Source organism: Eptatretus burgeri, chromosome 8, assembly GCF_056783735.1.
Source record: "Eptatretus burgeri isolate ZD-2024b chromosome 8, Ebu_testis_v1, whole genome shotgun sequence".
Taxonomy (NCBI): Eukaryota; Metazoa; Chordata; class Myxini; order Myxiniformes; family Myxinidae; genus Eptatretus; species Eptatretus burgeri.
Genome location: NC_140968.1, coordinates 75221338 through 75237335, shown reverse-complemented (window position 1 = coordinate 75237335; position 15998 = coordinate 75221338). Strand labels below are relative to the sequence as shown.

Here is a 15998-nt window from a genome sequence, read left to right as displayed (position 1 = left end):
CGCTGTTTCTCGACAACCACTGGTCCGATCTAATTGAAACTTGCCAGGTATATTGCTGGGGACCTGAGTATGTGCCTGTTTAAGGTTTGATATTAATCGGACAAGCGGTTCCCAAGTTATGGCCATTTATTTACCAAACCAATGACAGGACACATTGCTGCGTAGGCATGGCCGATGGGAAAGGGCGCCATTTAGTTACCAATGACAGGACACGTTGCTGCGTAGGCGTGGCCGCTGGGGAAGAGATCCTCAGTTACCAATGACAGGACACGTTGCTTGGTGTTTTGCACCCACAGTATCTATCTTCTATCTGTCTATCTATAATTCCAGCAATCTCTGTTTGTTTGCTTTTTCAAGGTTTGAAATTAATCGGACAAGCGGTTCCAAAGTTATGGCCAAGTTAGAGCGTGTTCTCCATTACGGGTTACAACGTACGGACTTCCGGATAGTGATGACTTACTGTATTATAATAATTTCTCGATTTCTTATGCGCATTTATAGATAAACACAATGCCCCAATCCAGTCGTCGTTTACGAGAGCGAAGGAACGGCCTGTGTAGTTGTTTGAAAGTTTGTTTTTTTTTTTTTGCACATACGGCCACGCACGTACGGCCACGCACGTTCGGGCATGCGAGGGCGAAGGAATAGCCTGTGTGGTTGTTGTTTCTGGCACGTGGTTTGAAAGTTTTATTTTTTTGCATGTACGGCCACGCACGTATGGCCACGCATGTACGGGCACGCACGTATGGGCATGCACGTACGGGCACGCACTAGTTAATCAAATTCTCCCAAAGAGTACTTGACTGAATCGGGAATTGATTTTTTAATAATTTTTTTGTTGTCCGATTTGAACGAAACTTGATACTGCACACCTCAGGCGAATGGTGAGTAAGGTGGCCCTAAAATTTTTGCGCTATCGTGTACCGTTTTGGCTGTATTTTGGGAACATACATACAAGATGAGAGTTTTAGTAATATATAGAAGATAGATAATGGACGATGTAGCCACTGAAACTTTGAATTACTGGGGTTAAGGATTACACTGTACTTTGCTGGAGGACACGATCCCGAAAATGTTGCCTTTCTCTTCAGAGCCATAACTAAACACTGAGTCGCAGGGATTAATACAGAAAAATATCGCGGCTCGAATTAATTGGCGAGTGAAAGCAAAAGACATGCCATTGTCCAGTGATATCTCACACGATGATCATGCAACAATTGTAAGGGCAGAGGGGAGGAGGGGGTTCACGTGCACCTGGTGAACCCACCCCCCTGGATCCGCCATTGAGTGACTGAGTTTCTGTGTTGTGTTATCACTGCTGAGGTCAAATGTATCGATCTTAAAAACTAGCCAACAACATTTTTATACCACATATCTATTGAAATTGTTCATTTGGCTGTATGAGTGTTCGATTTTGTCTGTTAAAAACTGTGGAGCAGAATTCTCCAAACTTTGTACTGCATTGTTTATTACACCCGAAAGTCAGGATTGAAGACCAGAGTTGATGATGCTTCATTAACTTGCTGTCTCGTTAAACAGCCATCCATGACTTTTGCTTACGATAGGAACCTTCTGATCAGATTGTATTTAGAACAGAGGTGTGCTCAGTTTTGACCAAGTTTCTTGGAGAGCGCTTTCCAAGTGGCTTAAGCACTAAAGCAAGCACTCCATTTGAAACCCTTGATAAAGGCCCGGTCACACCTTGACGTTTTAGCCAACGTATGCCGATTTTTGAATTTTTTTTCTAAAACGCTGGCACACGTTGAATACGTTATGGGTAAGTTTTGATAACATTGAGAGCACGCTGAAAAACACTGCCATACATCGTTGTACGCTGGCTTTAAACGTTGGACTTTTTGGTTGTCCTCAATTTTTTTCATGCTTGAAATTTCACGACGTATGCCGGCGTATGACTCACACATTCCGCTACGCTGGCCACAGGTTGTATGCACGGTCTGTGATCATTGACAGACGTCAACACATGCTACTTGTAAGTTAATCATAAGTTGAGACACGCCGAGGTAATGTTTAGCGTACCCAAAACTTATTTCTAACCTATGATTAACGTGTTGTTGGCACGTTACGCGATCGTTGCCACACGTCGACAGACGTTACTTTTAAGTTACTCATAGGCTGAAAGACGTCGGTATAATGGATCGTCCTTGCGTCAGCGTCCACGGCCACGGCCAGGACACTTATTTGCAGCATTCTTCAAACTTTTCTTCGGTATGACGAGGATGTTCAGACTTCGATGTCTAGCTTGGCTATGATTCCAATTGTCCATCGGCAGCGTCTATTTAAAATAGTCGAGTTTGAGCGTTTTAACACGTTCAGAAGAAATGCTTCAAATTTCCAAACCCCAGCGTCAAAAAACAAAGGCGAGTGACAGCAATTTAAATCGTTCATTATAAACAATGAAAATAGTTGAGTGGTACCGTTTAAAAGTCGTTGAGTGTAAAAAAAAATCCAATTGTTGAGCGCAAGCGTCTACTTTCAATAGTGGAGATGCAGCCATTTAAATCATTGAGTGGCAGCCTATGAATAGCAAACCCTACGTCACCGGCAAAGATAAACTGCCGCACGATATGGATAAGTTAGGCTATCGTTGGGCATAGTTTGTGAACGCCGGCTTCACGATAATTATTCGTTGGTATATCGTATCTATAAGTAATCAAAGCGCTCTATGCACATTATTAGTTCATTGTGCATTTGTCCAACCCGTTATGAATAGACCTAAGTCGTAAAAACAAGCTATAGCTCATTCTTGAAAAAGCCCCATAAAAAATTAGCTGCGAAAAAGTTCGAACAATGGTTAAAAGATGTCTGCTACCCGTGGACACGCGGACGCAAGGACGATCCATCATAACCCACACCCTCCCCCTCACACTCACCTACTACTGCCAACATGAACAAACTACTACTAATACTAATACTAATACTGGTACTGATACTGTTACTGCTGACATGGACATCGACTCAAAAAGGACTCGAAAACACTGTTGGGTTCCCCTTTTATGAGCAGCATTTTTATATACCAATTCCCAAAACCGCTGGGAACACGTCTTTATATGGCAGTTGTAACCTAGAAACACGTTAATTTATTTATTTTTGTCGACCGGAAGACGTCATTGGAATACGTCTACATACGTCGATGTGTGTTGGGACTACGTAAAGAATTGGTTCAAAGCACGTCAAACGTAAGTTAGAAATAAGTTTTGCGTAAAAAAGACATTACCGCGACGTGTTTCGACTTATGAGTAGCTTATAAGTAGCGTTTGTGGACGTGTGTAAGTGTCCACATATCGTGTGTAAAACTTATCCCCATCGCATGCGGAACGTGTGTCATACGCCGAGTACGTCGTAAAATTTTGAACATGTTTAAAATTTCTTGACGTACTCTACTTATTACGACGTATGATAGCATACTTTAGCGTTCTACTCACGTATACCAAACTTACTCATACAGTATTTGACGTGCCCCAACATTTTAGACACATTTTTCTTAGGTCGGCATACGCTGGCAAGATCGCCAAGGTGTTACAGCGATGTTGACACTTCCATTTCTACGGCAGTTATGATTCGAATCGTTGTGCGTCAGCCTTTTAATAGGTTACGTCACGACATCGTCGGCGATGCGTGCAACGCGCTATGCCTAAGTTAGACTATCGTTGGGCATCGGTTGTGTAGGCCGACAACAGGTTCAGCATTCGTTGGTATAAGTTATCTATAACACAACGAAACGTTCTGTGTCCGTTACCAATGCGTTATACATAAGACCAAGTTGCTATGAATACGTCCGAATCTTTAAAAAAAAAACATCAAAAGTTCAACGTAAGCCAGCGTTTTACATAAATTTTAATACGTTGCCATTGCTGGCTAAAACGTCAAGGTGTGACCGGGCCTTAAGGAACGGCTAGATCAGGAACTGAACACACCCCAGAACACAAGTCCTCAACAAGGACACGCACACAACGACATCCTCCCTATAATTCACGGACTGGTGTTTGTTTGTCAGGCCACTCCGAAAGTTCTGGGCTATTAACACCCAGGCTTACTACATAGGATCATCATGACCCCAATGAATGTAATGGGGTGTTTTTGTCTTTGCTGCTGGTCTTGCAGGGAGGGGGTGGAGACCCAAATTCTCTACGTAAATGTGTATCGTGTAGCGCCGCCTCCAGGTGAGGGAGGTGAGATGTACGAGTAGTTTATGATAATGCAGGTGTGGAAGAAATAATTATATTAATGTATTCTAAATTGTAATTGTGCTGGTGTTTTATAAATGTAATTTTTATGCTATAAGTCGAATTGGCTGTCAGTGTTCCTTCCCTTTGCCAAGAGTCTTTTGCCCTAAATGTTGATTGTCTTGCTCTGGAACAAGGTGACCTTTCTGATAACACCAAGATTGTTATGATTACAAAGTTGCTTTTCACCTAGAAGACACGTATTGCATTTTAGAGTTCTTTGTTTAAGGCTTAACAGCCCCTACCACTCTCCCATGAAAGGCATATAAATACCAGAAATTGTAATCTTGTTTTAGTGCAAGCACGTGTGATGTATAGCATCTCAGTGGCTTGTACTCCTTGGGACTGACCAAGTACAAATAATAATAAAACTCCCTGATGTAATGCACTTTCACGCTGTGATAAGTGAATTAATCGGGTTGGTTTAACGGTTAACTAAAAAGTAAGAATAAAATAGAACCATAATAATATTGCAGCAAATGGGGGTTCTCAAGTTCATTGGGTGAAGTGTATGAGGGAACAGGTACATGATACATTTAAAACCGAGTCGACTCGACGTAAAACCCTGCAAGTTAAATAAGATTCCACAACAACGCAAGAATTATACAACGATCACTACGAGGTTCAAGGAGAAAGAATCCACATCAGTTGGTGCCGTGACCGGAGGTGCCTAATCTGCTGGAGGCTGTCCCTGGAGGAACAGCAAGTGCTTGAGCGAAGGTAAGCAGAGAGCGTTCCTCGACGGTGGGCTGTCTTAGCGGGTAATGCATTCTCGAACAGAGAGTACATGCCAGAGAATATTATTGATAGAAAGAAGAGGAGTAATTAAAGTAAACGATAAGTGTATATATAGTTGTTTTAGAAAAGTGATGGAGGAGAAGAGGAGTCAGATGATGGCATAGTGCAAGAAGAGGCTCGACGAGGAGCCAGAGGAGTAATTAAATGGGCATGACGAAGTGACATGCCACAGAATGGCTGAGAGAGGCCGAGGAATCGCGCGAGATCTATGTTTGCATTGATACGGACCGGCTGAGAGAGGCCGAGGGGCACGACTGAGAGAGGCCGAGGAGGACCGGCTGAGAGAGGCCGAGGAGGACCGGCTGAGAGAGGCTGAAGAGCAACGGCTGAGAGAGGCTGAAGAGCAATGGCTGAGAGAGGCCAAGATATGGTTAGGAAGGACAATGGTTAAGAAGTGGAAAATAGATAAGTATTATAAGTTACCTGTTTGTAAGGGTTTGTAAGAGATTGTAAAAGTTATAAGAGTTACCTGTTTGTTCATTGAACTCACTGGAAGTTTGTTTGCAGTGAGGTTGTTGTATTGTATTGTGTGTAGGGGTTTTACGGATTTGTAAATGCAATGATTTGCACGAAACGTTTTGTAGGGTGGAGACGATTGACCGGCTGGGAGCGTGGCTGGTGATTTGCATTGAGATGCATGTGTTGCTGAGTGAGTGGAGAAATGAAACTTGTGCGAGTCCAATAGATTCACTGCAATGAAACGTGCTCTATTGGGACTTGGCTTTGAAACCGGATTGAGAGGTGTGGGTGTGTGTGTGAACTCGATAGGGAATTGGAATCACGCGTGGTGGTCAGGAGGGGAGTCTGTGCCAGCCTGACTTGCTAAGCTGTTGGATTATGTAAAGATTGTTTGGGGATGGCTGAATATCATGGTGTTATGACATTGACTGAGAAAATAGTTTTTTTTTTAAATAATTGTGTGAATTGCTGTGGGGATCTGAGATTTTTGCTTCGATCGACGTTATGGGTTCGTTTTAAAGTCAATTTAAATTGTTTTCATTTTTGGTGCTTGTATTTCATGTATTGGTGCTTGGTCGCTGACGTGGATTTTTTAAACCCACCTTGTTGTGATCGTTGTCCTCCTGAAGGATTCTAACTGGTCGATTGTGGAATCCTATTTGACTTCGGACAGAGTTTAACGTTTGTCCGATTTGATTATAAAATCCTACAAAAAACCCTATCGACACTGATAAAACTGATGTCCACACAAGTCCTTCCTTGTGAAACAATTTATTTCCTAATTATACACCATACACTTCTCACCCTTGTACAATGAACTTAAGAATCCCCATTTGATTGCAATATTATTTGGTTCTATTTCATTTATTCTTACTTTAGTTAACAGTTAGACCAACCCAATTCAATTCACCTCTACATTACATCAGAGAGTTTTATTCTAACTTGGTACTTGGTCAGTTCCAAGGAGTACAAGCCACTGAGAAAATATACTTCCTCACGTGCTCGTACTGAGAACAATGTGCCTTTCAAAATATTTATACTTCCATGAGAGAGAGGTTGGGGGATATTCACCCAAACTGTAGACGTGTCCTTTAGACAAAAAGCCACTTTGTACATTTTCTAAGCAAAGGTTCATTTATCAGCTCGGTCACTCTGCTCCAGAACCATACATTTCTTATTTAGGGCAAAAGTCTTTTGGCCAGAAATGACAGCCAATTCAATTTGCAGCATAAAAGTTACATTTCTGAAACTCCATTTGTTACAATTTAAAATACATTAATATAAATTTTTCCACCACACTCCCCCGTTTTTTTTTTTTAAGGAAAATTTGAATAATTTTTCTTACACATGATTACCATGTCCCATTCCTGAAGGAGAAAAGATTTCCATTATTCAAGTTCAATCAACAATGGCAGCGAGTGTTCATATCAGAAAATGAGTGAGTTTCCATTTAATTTATGGCCTGTTCATCAGCATGTGTCACACATTGAAAACATGCTACCCGAAGTCAGAAGATAAACAGGTCAGGGTGTGGATAGAGCGGCACCCCACGGGAAACACAATCGAAGCACTCCTTGAGCTGAGGAGAAGGTAGATGTGGGCAAGTACAAGTTTGGGCCAGACACTGGGTTGAAGGAGCGCAGTGTGGAACTCCAGGCCTGTCGTACATTGAAGCAACCACAGCAAGTTCACGATGTATTTGCAGAGCGGCAATCGAGAGTGTGGCTGAGAACATTCCTCCACGCAGGCACCACACAACGCCGACGTTAAGACTTTGCTCAACCTTCTCCTCAGTGGGTTTTTTCTTTCTTTTCCCACATTGGTCCATCTTATCTCCTCAGGAAGGGGAGGCATAATTATGTGTTGAATGCTCAATCACCCAAATGTGGCTTCTCCCATCGTCCAATCTTTGTGTGGAAACTTCATTTAGATGAAATCGTACATTGCTTCAAAGACTGCTTTCAACACTCCGAAACAAACAAAGCATCAAGTAAACACCAATCAATAAACGTCATGGGCACATGTAGTTCTACAAGACTAACAAAGATTCTTATGGAAGCATTTAACTTGCATTATATGTCATATCAATATTTTAATCCCTTTCCTTGTTATTTCCCAAAACAACATGCTAAAATATACAGAAATCCCAGTTGTACGTATACTCAAAACATCCATCTCATTTGCTATTTCCATCGACATTTTAAATCTCTGACATTTCTCCATCTGTCCACTTCTCTCTCACCAAAACAGCAAACATGCTGCCATTTTTCCAATTCACATACACAAACCATCTATCACTTCCTCCGACCTTCTTAATTACGAATCCATTTTCTTTTATCAAAACAAATAAATCATTTTAAACAGTTGTTCAAAAATTGTCAAATCACTTGTCAAATCTGTTATGAGGCGAATATCGTTTAAATTGCAGCTCAAACACTCTGTCTACACATGCAGCTTCACCCTCCACAATCTTTATCCCAGTCTTGGAAAAGCATCTTAAACTTCAGACAAATAAACATCCAAACTCTCTTAAACAACTTTTTGGTCAAAACAATAAAATATTTCCTTTTAAAATCCATAAATGAAAAATTAAATCTTCAGCATCTATCAAATTATATCATGAATTTACCTTGACTGAATCGATCAAAGGGTTACACTCGGTTGTTTGCCATTGCCTTCCCAGCACAAGTTCAGGTAACCTCAACATTTGCAGACAAATAAAACAATATTTCAACGTCCATCCGAGGGAATCATCTATTATCTGTGAATTGCCCCACGTGCTAAACATCATCAAATCATTAACATCATTCCAAATCACGTTTCTACATTTAAATCACATACAGTATATCCACATTCACAATTGTTATTTCACAATTTATTCAAAATCCTGATGGTTGTAAAATAAAACTTCAACACTTTTTCCTAAATGGACTTCACTTTAAACATTCAGTAGAGAGGGTGCACCACAAACACCAAGGAACGAGGAACAGGAAGTTCTCTCCACATCCAGTGGGAAGAAAAAGGAAAAAAACTCTGACAGGCAAAACCCACAGTTTGCATTACTCTGTCATGGCTTCAACACATACACTAAACAGCATTGCATCTCATAGACTCGCGTGTGATCACGTGACAAATACCAATCACATTTCTATCTCATCCTCTTGAATCTGCATATGAATCGAATTTCATACCTAAAGCAAAGGCTCGAACAAAGACTCAGTGTAAAGATAGGCCACCCCCCACAGATCGAGTGGAGGGGGTCTCACACAGTGTAGTTTGCGACCTTCGCGTGGAAATACAACGCCAAGAATGTATAACATGCCATTTCAAACAGACCCACAGCTCAACTCAGCACGAGTTAAAATATCGTCAAAATCCCAACAGAACACGTTTCATTGCAGTGAATATTGGAATCGCACAAGTTTCATTTTTTTTTTTTTTACTCTCAGGAACAAATCACCCACCATGCTCCCAGCTGGTTAATCATCTCTTGCACTCTACAAAACGTTTCGTGCAAATCATTGCATTTACAAATCTGTAAAACCTCCACACAATATAATATAACAACCTCACTGCCAACAAACTTCCAGTGAGTTCAATGAACAAAAAGTAACTCTTAAAACTCTTACAAACAGGTAACTTACAATGTTTATCTATTTTAACCCTATCTCGGCGTCTCAGCCATGTCCTCGGCGTCTCTCTCACAGCCGGTCCGTATCAATGCAAACATGTGGCATGTCGCTTCATCATGCCTATTTGATTACGCATCTGACTCCTTAACGAGCCTCTTCTTGTCATCTGACTCCTCTTCTTCTCCAGCACTTTTCTAAAACAACTACAGTACTTATTGTTTACTTTAAAATGGACTGTCTCCGCCAGATCCTCTTCTTTCTCTCAATAAAATTATCTGACAATGAACTTTTCTTTGTTCGAAATGCGTTACCTGCTGAGAGCGCTCTCCCTTACCTTCGCTCAAGCACTTGTCGTTCCTCCAGGCACTGCCTCCGGCAGATTAAGCACCTCCGGTCACGAGCACCGCACCAACGTCAGTTCGAATCCGAGTCTCGGCGCCAACTGACGTGGATTTTTTAAACCCACCTTGTTGTGATCGTTGTCCTCCTGAAGGATTCTAACTGGCCGATTGTGGAATCCTATTTGACTTCAGACAGAGTTTAACGTTTGTCCGATTTGATTATAAAATCCTACAAAAAACCCTATCGACACTGATAAAACTGATGTCCACACAAGTCCTTCCTTGTGAAACAATTTATTTCCTAATTATACACCATACACTTCTCACCCTTGTACAATGAACTTAAGAATCTCCATTGATTGCAATATTATTTGGTTCTATTTTATTTATTCTTACTTTAGTTAACAGTTAGACCAACCCGATTCAATTCACTTCTACATTACATCAGAGAGTTTTATTCTAACTTGGTACTTGGTCAGTTCCAAGGAGTACGAGCCACTGAGAAACTATACTTCCTCACGTGCTCGTACTGAGAACAATGTGCCTTTCAAAATATTTATACTTCCATGAGAGAGAGGTTGGGGGATATTCACCCAAACTGTAGACGTGTCCTTTAGACAAAAAGCCACTTCGTACATTTTCTAAGCAAAGGTTCATTTATCAGCTCGGTCACTCTGCTCCAGAACAATGCATTTCTTATCATTTAGGGCAAAAGTCTTTTGGCCAGAAATGACAGCCAATTCAATTTGCAGCATAAAAGTTACATTTCTGAAACTCCATTTGTTACAATTTAAAATACATTAATATAAATTTTTCCCCCACAGTCGCTAAGCATGCTTAATATTTGATTGTCGAAAATCTGTCGAAAAAACTGATATTTATGGGGTTTTTGCAGGTCACGTGATGCCGCGGGGTTTTTGCAGGCAAAAAGGAAACCTGAGAATTGTCCCATGGTGGACTGCTTATCGTGAGGGTCTACGAGATTAATGATAACATAGAAGGTTTAAGGACGTCCTTCACAGGTTCCTGTAAAAAATTCCGATGAAAAATGAACATTTTAAGGTTTTGTAAAAATATTTGTCACGTGATCGCACGCGATCACAGGCGAGACGATGAGATGCAATGCTCATGAGAGTGCGCATTGACGTAATCGCGCGTCGGCTCAGCGCTTTTTCAAGCTTGAGAGTGCAATTAAATCTGACCTTTTACTTGTGTTCATCTGCGTTAACGGTAAATTGTTAGGTAATCCTTTCTTTCCCCTCATCATATTGCAAATTCTCATCCAAACTTAAAATGAAACGAATCCGAAATATACTTTTAATGAGGGAAATGTATCCTGGGTTTGATAGCAATATGTGTCAGGGAAAATTATGCGTCCTGTGTAAGTCATAGTGGTGTAATGCCAACCTATGGCTCTTGCCTGTGATAGCGTTTTTTTTTTTCCCACCAGATGTGGAAAGAACTTCCTTTTCCTTGTTGCTTGGTGTTTGTGGCGAGCGTCGCGAGCTACACTGTACGGGCCAACCCTCTCAAACTGAGTCTGTTTTAAGTGAAGTCCATTTAGGGAAGCAAGTGTTAAAGTTTTATTGAAAAGCCATAGGTATTTTGGATAAATTGTGAAATAACAATTGTGAATGTGGGATATATTCGGAAGGTGAAGTCCAAGGGAGGTGAGCTCTCACTGGCATTGTGAGGAAATTGTAATTACTCAACCCGGCAGGTTTGAGTGCTGGGCAAGCTGTCCGGACGTGTCAGAAATGTTTCGAAGATTTTGATCTGAGTTGTAACCATTGTACTTAAAAGATGTGATCTAAATGTAGAAACGTGATTTGGAATGATTTTAAATGATTTGATAATGTTTCGCACGTGGGGCGATTCACAGATAATAGATGATGCCCTCGGATGGACGTTGAACTCGGCGTGCCGTTTTTATTCGTCTGTGAAAGTTAGTTGCCTGAACTAGTGCTAGGAAGGCAATGGCAAACAACTCAGTGTAACCCTTTGATCGATTCAGTCAAGGTAAATTCATAAGATTTAATTGGATAGACGCTGAAGATTTTATTTTTGATTTATTGATTTTAAAAGAAAATATTTTATTGTGACTTAAAATAATAATAAAAGACCATAAAGCCGTTTAAGCAAGATTTGACAAATGATTTGACAATTTTTGTACAACTGTTTAAACTGTATTTATTTGTTCTGATCAAGGAAATGGATTCATATTGAGAAGGTCAGAGGAAGTGATCGATGGTTTGTGTATGCGAGTTGGGAAATGGCAGCATGTTGCTGTTTTGGTGGGAGAGAAGTGGATAGATGGGCAATGTCAGAGATTTAAAATGTTGATTGAGTTCTGGAGTAATGATAGAGATTGGTCAAACAAAGAAATGGAGGCTCACCAGGTTAATGAAACTATGTTAGCCTTTGGTGTTGTTTAAACTGTTTGGAGAAAATTTGTAACAATGTTATCAAAGTTCTTGTTTCAAAATGGACGCTCTGCAGCCAAAGTGTGATCTGCAGTTCGGCAACTCGCCATGCCGACAACAAAGGAGTGGAACTTTCACCATGGGGGGGGGGGGGTTGCACAGCTGAGAGTCCGTGGAAGACTCAAAAGAATCACTCTGTGATTATGATGATAGCCATGCGACTCTTGTTTAATTACTCCTGTGAATTAATGTAGGAATGTGCAACTTAGCTTTGAATTATTTTGGGAATCTATTTAGTAAATTATAATAACTTTGCACACAGGTATGCTTTGTTTTTGACCTGTAATGGTAGTGATGGGGATAATCTTATGGTCAAAAGGACCAACAAGTGATACTCATGATAATGTTTGCATGCACTGGGTTTGTTGTCACATGCATAAACATGGGGAACAGTAAGCAAATGGGGGTTGTGCGGTAACTATGTTAGTTACTTTCAGACTAGGCTCATAAAAAAAAAGGGAACTCATTGAGAACGAACTATCATGTTTCTTTTGGTTAAAATTGATATGAACTTTTGTTTCGAGATTACAATTTGAGAATCATTTTACCTAAGGACCTTGTTAATCTGTTAATTGAGGATAGGGAAAAGTTACTGAGAATTGAATCAACATAATATTATGGCAGTTGCTCTGGAACTACTTGTGAATGAAACTGTAAATTGTTTATTAGATGTGAATGTTAAATGGTAACTGTGCAAAATCGAATTTATTTGGATTCAGTACTCGAAAGAAGTAGCTTACTTTTATATTTTTGTATAGATGATGGAATATTTTTGGTGAAAAGAATTATTGATTGCAAATTGGAACCCTGATAAAGACTGTTGCTTTTTCTACATGGAAATAGCAAATGAGATAAAATGTTTGAGTATACACATGCAAATGAGATTTCTGTATATTTAAGCATGTTGTTTTGGGGAAAAAAATAACAAGGAAAAGGATAAAATATTGATATGACATATAATGCAAGTTGAATGCTTCTGAAAGAACCTTTGTCAGTCTTGTGGAGATACATGAGCCCATGACGTTTACATGATGACATGTTTAATCGATGCTTAAATTTGATTTTGTTTGTTTCGGAGTGTTGAGTGCAGTTGAACCATGCACTGTACGATTTCGTCTCATGAAGCTTTGAAAAGTACTTCCACCGAAAGATTGGACGATGGGGAGAACCCAGATTTGGGTGATTGGGCATTCAACATGTGATTATGAAACTACCCCCTTCCTGAGGAGATAAGATGAGCAATTTAAAAAAGAAAGGAAAAAAAACCCACTGGGTAGAAGGTTGAGCAAAGTCTTAACGTCGCCGTTGTGTGGTGCCTGCCTGGAGGAATGTTCTCAGCCACACTCTCGATTGCTGCTCTGCAAATACATCGTTAACTTGTTGTGGTTGCTTCAATGCACGACGAAGGCCTGGAGGTCCACACGGCGAGTCCTCTGCAACGTGTGTTCAATGGTGCAAATGGGGGCTCGTGCTGCCACCGCAACTGCATCTAACGTGCTCTGTTGGGGCTGGATCTCTGTTCACCTCTCGAGTCCTTTTCGTCTCCTTCAACCCAGTGTCAGGCCCAAGCTCGTCGTTAAACATCTACCTTCTCTTCAGCTCAAGGAGTGCTTCGACTGTGTTTCCCCTTGGGTGCTCTATCTACACCCTGACCTGTTTATCTTCTGATTGCGGGGAGCATGTTTTTCAATGTGTGACACATGCTGATGAACAGGTCATAAATTAAATGGAAACACACTCACTCACTTTCAGATTATGAGACTGAGCACTCACTGCCATTGTTGATTTAACTTGTATAACGAATATCTTTTCTCCTTCAGGAATGGGATATGGTAATCATGTGTAATATATTTATTCAAATTTTCCTTATAAGGAAAAAATGGGTGAACTGTGGAAGAAATAATTATATTGTTACGGCTGTGGAAATTCGCAAACCACCATTCAGGGCCCGTAGGTGAGATATCTCAAAGTACATGTGTAGTTAGCCCCAAACCCGTTGTATCGAGGGAATTTATGTGATTCATCCGGGCTGCGACGCTTTGAGATAGCCGTTTATCTGTTCTATCTTTATTTTGAACCAACCACGTCTCAACCGCCATCACACAACAACCACCTTAACCACCACGCCAGCCATCGTCACCAACTACAACCACGCTCCAACCCTCAGACAACAACAACAACGCCAACAGCCACGACCTTTACCTTCACAACTCAATCCCGCAAACATCGCATCACCGCCATTCCCAACGGCATCATAACCATCAACCACCACTGAAAACCCTCCACCACCTTCACCTCTCTCCTTCTACGGCCATTCCCACACCACCTGTGAACACTGAACGTTCTCGGGCTGTCTCGGGCCCGTTCGGCGATTGGTGCCAAGCGCACCGAGCCACGAGCGCAAATAGCGGCCTTTCCGAGGGAAAATTTGGATCAAGAACGCTACATGCCCACTTCTCCGTCCAATAAGAAAGCACGGGGCGGCTTGGCCCCGCCTCCAGGCGCGTCTGTGTGAAATCGATATATGCAAATTCTAGGATCAGGGGAGGTTCACACCCCCATTTCCTCCAACCAATGGGCGAGCGTGGCTCCGCCCCCGAGGTAATCCTCATCTGAATATTTGCATATTAGCTGCTCCTGCCAGCCTATAAAACAGCGAGCACAAGGCGAATCGTGGCAGAGTGAGTCAGTTTTGGTTGGAGAGTGGAAGAGAGCCGGGGGAAGAGAGTGTCATCGAGAGAGTTGGGTTCTGGAGTCGGCTGAGAAGAGTTGCGGGAAGAGGCAAAGGAGCTTGGGTCCGAGGCGAGAAGGACGGCGGTCGGCGACGAGGTCGCGGTGTGGGATCGCTCGTCGCGGGACCCAAGCCAGCCAGCCATCTCCCTCCCCCAGGGCATCAACAATTCCCCTTTCCCCCGTGCTGAGATAGTGCAAAAAGGGGGCCCCGTTCCCACCCCACTTCAAACGTCGTGCCAACTAAACCTGCCAAGGAGCACGGAGTCGGGGCACAGCCACGCGGCCACATCTGCGGCTCGCCTGCCAACGCGTCACGAGGACATGGGTAGGACCCCCCCAGTCTCGCGGACCTGGCCGCTCCTTCAGGTCACGCGCACAATTGGCTTACAGGCCTGTCTGCCTCCTTGTCTATGAGGGTGGCTTCTTTCCTTTGCTTTTGTGTAAATGTGTGTTGGCGCCATCTGTAAAGTAGAACTGTATAAGTGTTGCCGTGTGTGCGCATAGTCGGTAGTAACTCTGCGTCGTTGTTGCTTTTGTTTTGGTTGCTATACGTGCATTTTGACTGTATGGCTGTATATATGTGCTTTCCGTGTGCCGGGAAATAAATGTGCATTGTGTGAACTGTTTTCCCGTTTCGCTTCGTCTTTTCTTTATTGACCCTCCGTCCTGCTTCACGTAAAGTGTTCGTCGTGGGTGCAAAACGCCTGGTAAATAATCTGAACCGTCGAGGTCGACAATAACACTGCTCAGTTATCCCGATAGTACGGAACGGGCCGCCCAAGCGGCTCGTGTCCGGAGTCGACCTGCGGCGAGGTACGATCGCCCGGTTTACCATCCGCGTAGGTACTTAGGTAGGTCGAGTTTGGCGAACAACCCTATCCTACGCGGGTGGCCGATTGGCACGATTGTGGTGAGGTCGAAAGGCCCACCCGTGACTGGCTCTGGGCGATAGTTCCCGGAGGGTCACGACTGAATTGTCCGTCTGGTGGGCGACGCGGTCGCGATTCGAGTGATGTGGCCGTCCGCACGCCGGCGGGTGCTAATTCGCAACAATATTAATGTATTCTAAATTGCAATTGTGCTGGTGTTTTATAAATTTAATTTTTATGCTTTCAGTCGAATTGGCTGTCAGTGTTCCTTCCCTTTGCCAAGAGTCTTTTGCCCTAAATGTTGATTGTCTTGCTCTGGAACAAGGTGACCTTTCTGATAACAGCAAGGTTGTTATGATTACAAAGTTGCTTTTCACCTAGAAGACACATATTGCATTTTGGAGTTCTTTGTTTAAGGCTTAACAGCCCCAACCACTCC

At 42.2% G+C, this 15998-nt stretch overlaps 1 long non-coding RNA gene across 1 annotated transcript; it reads left to right on the top strand.

Annotated features, from left to right (window-relative positions):
* The first annotated feature begins 10247 nt into the window (after positions 1-10247).
* On the top strand, positions 10248-15316 carry LOC147022073 (uncharacterized). The gene is made up of 2 exons (XR_015061055.1): positions 10248-11144; positions 13036-15316. It is a non-coding gene; the product is annotated as an uncharacterized LOC147022073 (long non-coding RNA).
* The last annotated feature ends 682 nt before the right edge of the window (positions 15317-15998 follow it).